Source organism: Branchiostoma floridae, chromosome 17 (assembly GCF_000003815.2).
Source record: "Branchiostoma floridae strain S238N-H82 chromosome 17, Bfl_VNyyK, whole genome shotgun sequence".
NCBI classification, from domain to species: Eukaryota; Metazoa; Chordata; class Leptocardii; order Amphioxiformes; family Branchiostomatidae; genus Branchiostoma; species Branchiostoma floridae.
In genome coordinates, this window is record NC_049995.1 from 18,011,082 (window position 1) to 18,018,431 (window position 7,350).

Here is a 7,350-nt window from a genome sequence, read left to right on the forward strand (position 1 = left end):
GCAAAGAACATGGCCAAGCTGACTGTAAGAAACAAGACGTCTCACAGCTGTGGGTTGTTTCTTACTGCTACATCTGCGGAACACGACGCCTTATCTCCAGCCTGGCTACAGTTTTCTCTAAGATGTTTATCAGCGGTTCTTGACCTTTCTTGACCCCACCGCAGGTGCCCCCCCCCCCCCCCCTGCTCTGATTGGTGACTCCCGCAGGTTTGACAAATTACCTCCGACTGCGCGTGAGAAGTTGGGTGGCGATCCGAACCGTGGAGTCGCGAGCCCGTCCCGTGCCTGCCCCTTACCGTACCTCCGCCCTTCTCCCCTCGGCGTGCCTCCCCTGCACTCCCACCCGTGCTCCCGTACCCGTCCGGTCCCTACTCGGCAGGATACGCCCCGAGCAGACAGCCAGGCCTGCCTCGGTGCTGCCACCACTCTTCCCCGACGGACGCTCCAACAAGTCCCGGTGAGTACAGCCGAACTTCTAAGTTCTAGTGGGGCAAAGATAACGGGACATGTGTGGAACCAACTGTTTGAGAGTTGGTTAGGGACCCGTCCTGGGAACTTTTCGCCCGCAAGAAAACATTTCAACACTTGTACGGTCTTGTACAAAAGCGCATCTACCATCTACTGTCTAAAGGTTCTGCCGTAGACTTGTTTTAACGTGTCTGGTGTGTGTAAAATGTGTTTACAGCAAACTATAATGTTATGATAACAACATCAGTACGCGACTCGGTTCCCGTCTGCACGTTCCTAACTTCCCGGACATGTGGGGTAGAGTTGAAGTTCACAGTTTTACTTCCCTGTGAGTTATTCCTGCTGACTCAGCGCAGTTCTGCGGAACAACACGCACAAAACATGTTCCTGATAGCCTGGAGCCCAGACACTTCCCGGGGCCTACACAGGTCCTTTCCTTGGCTCTAGGGCCCCAGACGTTACACAAGACCCTAACCCCCAATTACATAGCCTGGATGCCAGCCTCCCGATCTGTCTTATATCTATATTATCTGTAGTTCTCAGCGTAGAACTCAAGAGGGTCAAGTTTTGTTAGGGACATGTTAGGCAGTGCTAGCCTGGATGCCAGACTGTTTCCAGGGCTTTATAAATCCCAAGTACTGGGCTCTAGGGCCAACATACTGGCCTGGGTACCATCCGATTTCTACCGGGGCTCCTAACTCGCTAAAATATTATTGAGATCTGACTGGGGTCTGGTATCCAGGCTAGGTCTGTACATGTAGGCCCTGGAAGCAGTCTGGTTTTGGGGCTAGCCCGTTTCGCCACTTCCATCCGTCCTTGCCGGTGAAGTGAAGAATTTCTGCTCCGACGTGTTTACCATACCTCCCGCCCCCGTGTTACGTCCCGCCGTACAAATCTTACACCACTTAGAGCTGACACTCCGCGCTGGGAACGTGTTTGTACGGCTACAAGCTGGTACTGCATATACATGTGTAGGGTAGCTCATGTACTACTCGTATCATGCAGTAAAGGCCTATGCCACGATTCCAAACCGGAGCCCGGCCAGGCAGCTTTCGTGAACGATAAGTATGACTGACTGACTGACTGGGTATGATAGGCACCAAACTACACAAGACGTAAAGGGAATAGTCGTACGCGTGGGCATTTTGTTTTATTTGCGTAATATTTTCTCTTTTCCGTTTATAGTGTACTCCTCTCAGCTCTAGCCTGGGCCACCTTAAACTAGCGCTAGGGCCAAAATGCGCGTAGGAAACTTTACTGTATCGCCCTTAGTTTTGTAACAGTGGGGGGGTTTAAGTAGTGCTAACTGGCCATGCCAAATGCCTGTCAGGCTTTTGGCTCGATCAGTTAGACCGCTGGTGTTGTGATCCTAAGGACCCGGGTTCGATTCCCGGGTCGGTCGGGATGATTGTATATATTGTTTATTTCTGTTCTACTCGCCCCTCTGACTTCTTACATTGGCGCCCAACGTGGCCCTGGTGGATAACAGGCCGGTGATGTGCCTGCCCACAGGGTGCTCGAACTTGGAGATTCGAGGACGAATCTTGAGAAGAAGAGGGGGAGTAGTGTAACAGTGGGGGGGTTTAAGTAGTGCTAACTGGCCATGCCAAATGCCTGTCAGGCTTTTGGCTCGATCAGTTAGACCGCTGGTGTTGTGATCCTAAGGACCCGGGTTCGATTCCCGGGTCGGTCGGGATGATTGTATATATTGTTTATTTCTGTTCTACTCGCCCCTCTGACTTCTTACAGTTTAGCCTGGACGTCAGACAGTTTCCAGGGTTTATAAAGAACAACTCCTCAGCTATAAACCCGGTTACAACATTTCCTTAGTGGCTCAAAAAGCCGAAGAGCTGGCATACGCGTGCAAATGACCTGAAAATAGTCTGGGGTTGAGGCTAGGCGATCCCCGGTCCGGTTTTTGGTTTCGTAGCCTGATCTGAGCTTCCATCTGTTTCTCGTCAGGTCGCGACAGTTTCAGTACTGTTGCTGGTGCGAGTAGGGGGATGATATGTTTGTGTAGATGGTGTATGACAGGGGGTGTAAGCCGTGCAGCTACCGTACATACCCGGCCCGGCCCGACCTAACCCGGAGGAGCTTTTCCCTGCCTCCCGGAGTTACCCATATGGTTCTTATCTGGTCGCTTCGGAGGTATTGTATTATGTACATATGTGCAGGGCGATGCTGCATTTCTAGCCAATGTAATACAGAGTGCTGTACATGTAATTGTATGCTGTCAGTGGTATACTTTCCCTGTTGCCGTTCTACAGCATGAAAACTTCAAACTCACTCGGGTATACGTAGTCGCTACCTACTGGAGTTACCCATATGGTCCTTGTCTTGTCGCTTCGGAGGTCTTGTATTATACATATGTGCAGGGCGATGCTGCATTTTCTAGCTCATGTACATGTATTGATGTAGAACTTTGCTGTATGCTGTCAGCGGTATAGTTTCCCTGTTGCCGTTTTACAGCATGAAATCCGGCCGGGTAGTCGCTATCTGCTAGAGTTACTCATGTGGTTCTTATCTATTCGTTTCTTGTGTTATACATATGTGCAGGTGATGCTGCATTTCTAGACCATGTAATGATACAGTTGCTGTATATAAGCTGTCACAGTTTCCAAAACTCGCCAGGGTAAATTCGCTACGTATACTCTCCAAGCAGAGGTTTGGCTCCGGCTGTTATTTGGTGTGTTTTTTATGAGCTTTTATCGGGCTTTCTATTTTGTACCTTAATCACGAAGGGCCATCAAGAAAACGGTACAAAATAGAAAGCACGCTAGAAAACTCCCCAAAACTCGTCAAAAACAGTATACATAAGAGCCGAACGTCTGCTTGGAGAGTAGGTAGTCGCTACCTACTGGAGTTCTCCATATGGTTCTTATCCGAGGACGGTATCCAGGTATTTCTTATCAGATATCTACACTCGTGCGGGGCTTCTGGTACATGCCATGCAGTTGTTTTTGCACTTTTGTTGGTTTATTAATCCCCCTGCCCAAGTATCACAATGTAACCCTGGTCTACGAGATGCGACAGAAACGTCTAAAAACACGTCAAACCCCAGTCCGACTGAACCTCTGCTTGGAGAATAGGTCCGTCATTTTCTCATGTGTTTCTTGTCTGCGACAGAAACGTCTAAAAACACGTCAAACCCCAGTCCGACTGAACCTCTGCTTGGAGAATAGGTCCGTCATTTTCTCATGTGTTTCTTGTCTGCTCAGGAAAGTTTTATTGCAGATCTGTACATGACAGCGGTGCATATGTCATGAATGTATTCTGTATCGCCTGTTCTTAACTTTCCTCATAATGTACTATAATGTTACATGTACTGCCTCAGTTCCCGTTGTCGATTACAAGCGTTTTCTCCTTCTTCATCGGTTTCTTGTCTGCTTAGGAAAATTTAATTTAGAATCTCACATTCCAGTTGTGCTTATATATAGAATCTGTACGGGCCTGTGTTCTGTATCTGTTCTTGTATAGCTTCTTCGTACTGCACTGTACTGTAATGTAATGTGACATGTACTGATGTACTACCCCAGTTCCCTGCCATTGTCGATTACAAGTTCCCCTACTTCTCCATCTGTTTAGAGGAAAGTTTTGATGCAGATTTGTATATGTCAGCGGTGCATATTTCATGTATGTATTCTGTTCTGTAGTTCGTACTGTACATGAACTGCCTCAGTCCCCTCAGTCCCGTTGTTGATTACAAGTCTCCCCTACTTCTCCATCTGTTTCTTGTCTGTTCCGGGTCAGTAGGGGTCAAGAGAAGAACAACAGTGGCGGCTACTAGCGGCCCTCCTGCCGTAACGCGAGCTGGCGGAGCCTGGCCGGTTTGTTTAGGTTAGCGGGAAAGTGGGGCGGGGCGCTGCTGGCTTCGCCGCGGGAGGGGAGGGACCTCTCGCCGCGCGTAGCCCGGTAGCAGGCCGGCAGGGTGTGAACATGTTCCTACGGTGGCCGGGAAGTACACGTGCGGGAGGGGAGGCACCTCTCGCCGCGCGTAGCCCGGTAGCAGGCCGGCAGGGTGTGAACATGCAATATGGCCCTACGGTGGCCCGGAGGTACATATACTACAAGGCTTCACTCTAGCCGCGCGTAGCCCGGTAGCAGACCGACAGGGTGCGAACATGTCCCTACGGTGGCCGAGAAGTACACGTGCTACAAGACTTCACCAGCGGGAGAGGAGAGGATCTCCCAGAGCGTAGCCCGGTAGCAGGCCGGTAGGGTGTGAACATGGCCCTACGGTGGCCCGGAAGTACACGTGCGGGAGGGGTTAAACTTCACCAGCGGAAGGGGTCAAACTTCATCAGCGGGACATCTCGCCGTGCGTAGCCTGGTAGCAAGAGGGCCGGACTGACGACCGGGTGTGAAGGTGTTCCGCCATGTTCTCACCAGCGTGGCGGCTACCGAAGAGCTCTGGGGCACCCGGTGGGAGAGTAGACGCTTCTCGCCGCGCAGGAGGCCTTGCGTAGCCCGGTAGCAGGCGGGCCGGGCTGGCGCCCGGGTGTGAACATGTCAGGCCACGTTCTCACACCAGCATGTTATCTACCGTCGGGCTCCAAACAGATATATGATCAGGGTGATGTAAGGCTAGTTTCCAAGTTGATGTTATTATGTGGGTAGCCGAGTGCCACAGAAACAGGGCCTAACGAACTGTAGGGCTAGGCTTGTTCGGTGGAGTTTTGTACCTTCCTAGCTACTTTAAGGCGCACGAAGTGCCACAAAGACAAGCCAACCCTACATCTGCTTGGAAGCAAATTTAAACACAAACAAATTCCCAGCGGATTTCAACCCGGCTCGAACGGCTGTAGGGACTAATATAAGATTCAAATTGGCCGACTTCTCTTTCTTCGCATCCACTGATCCAGGGGCTGAATTGTGAGTCGCTCTCGCGACCTCAAGACGGCAGTAATTGCGCTGTTGCGGCCATTTGATTTTAAGGTTACGAAGTACTTAAACGTTTTTGTACCCATTTGTTTACGTCCACTGGCTAAAGAAAAAAGCCCGACGAAAACGCCATAAAACACGTCAAAAACCGTCTGAGCCGAACCTCTGCTTGGAGAGTACATTCTACATCTTTCAGAGCGTCAGAGTGACTCAGACGAAATATACTGGCCCGTGTGGGACAAACAGTGTGTTATTTTGGGTTGTCGCTTGATCATGTGCGCTGGACAAAAAGCCCGTCATAAACGTCTTCAAAAACACGTCAAAAACATACGGAGCCGATCCTCTACTTGTAGAGTAATCCTTCAGTGCGTCAGGTGGAATTTATGGCCCATGCGAGACAAACATTGGCGTGTTTACAGCACAGGAGTAAACATCGAGCCGTCAGGTCTCCAGCGTCGGCCGGCTACCGGCTGTACAGGTGCGGAATGGCGCCGTAATGGGGCACTTAAACCCGCATGATGGGCCAACACACTTCTCAAGACGGCGTTCTGAAACTTAAAGGGGTTTTTGACAAGACTTGAAGAAATTGTCGCTTCCCATCGTTCCATACAATCTCTGTGGGGAGGTACAAAAATGTATCTACATTCACTCACGAAAAACGGAACCAAAAATCAGAATCCCTCCGCCCGTTTCCTTCCCATAGAAAACGCCTCGTCAGCCTGCCGGCCGCAAACTGTGACAAAGCTAGCTATCCGACTTTAGTCCTAGCTAAGTTTTTTTATGTAGCTCAGTCAGTATCTCTAACCCATCTGTGGCCAGCGTGCCAAAAGTGTCTCGTGTTCTGCTCAAGTCAGCAAGATTTCCGGCCCTTTAGTTTCCTTGTTCCTCGTTTTCTGGTGTTGTCATTCGTTCTGAGTTTAGTTTCCCCTCTCACACATTGTTTTTGACTACCTTCCAAGCAGATGTAGTAGTCCGGTTTGTTTTGGGCGTATGAGTATTTTGCGGTATTATGTACATTTCTTTGTACACTGTTCGCTTTTTAAAGACTTAACAGACGTTCTTCTGGCACATATGCTACGAAAACGGCAGACAAAACGTACGAAACACCGCTACAACAAGCCGGCCGACTTTTACATCTGCTTGGAGTTTCTCAGTTTCTGTTCTTGTAAGTTTATCCAGACGTGCGGCGAGGGCGGGCAGTCTCCCCGAACCCCAGCTGTTTTATCACGCCGTAAACTGCCCCGTTCTGTAGCCTCCATAGCGGGCTCTCTGTGCTCTTTCTTCGTGTTGATACACTTACTCATGATACACTTTTGCTGGCTGTTTCTTTTTGTACTTGGGCCGGTCGCACTACCGACCAAGCACAAGCACAAACAAAAGGAAATGGACAGAGGTGTATTATGACCCCCCCCCCCCCCCCAAAAAAAAAAACGAAAACAAAGACCCAGAGAGCCTGCTGTCGAGGCTATCTGCTCTTGTCCTCTTCTGTTCTCTCCGTCCGTTGCTGTCGAACGTTAGCAGCGTACCATCATTTTCCTCAACGTAACAATGACTACGTATTTTTTAGTCTCTACCAGACTCCGGATCGCTGAAAAAATCGTAGAAATGGAACAAATAGAGGAGTAAGCCGGCCAGAGGAATATAACCGGCCAGGGTGCAATAGTAATTCCCAAGATATATTATTGTATGATAGAGCTGGTGACTAAGTACAAGTTTCATGTATGAAGAGATTATAGGGAGTGGCAATAGATTGAGGCTCGCAAGTCATTGTTGAGATAATAGGCGCACTAGTGCACATAGCTTATGAAATTGAGTGCACCAGAAAATATTTGGGTGAAACACTTTAAATTGAACTTACTGTAATAGACTAGTACTTGTAGTAAAACTTAGATGAATTGCTTGCTGTCTAAATCTTAAACAAGTACCAGGAGAGACATTGCAATTATCGTTCTATCACTTCGATGTCAAGAATATGATATCTAATACACTTTTCTATCTTTA

General features: G+C 49.2%; 1 protein-coding gene across 1 annotated transcript in view; it reads left to right on the forward strand.

Annotated features, from left to right (window-relative positions):
- Positions 1-240: 240 nt before the first annotated feature.
- Positions 241-7,350, forward strand: part of LOC118404629 (protein odd-skipped-related 2-like) — an 11,690-nt gene continuing 4,580 nt past the window's right edge. The window contains exon 1 of the mRNA XM_035803860.1: positions 241-457. The gene's annotated coding sequence lies outside the window, so the exon portion shown is untranslated. The remainder of the gene's footprint in view (positions 458-7,350) is intronic.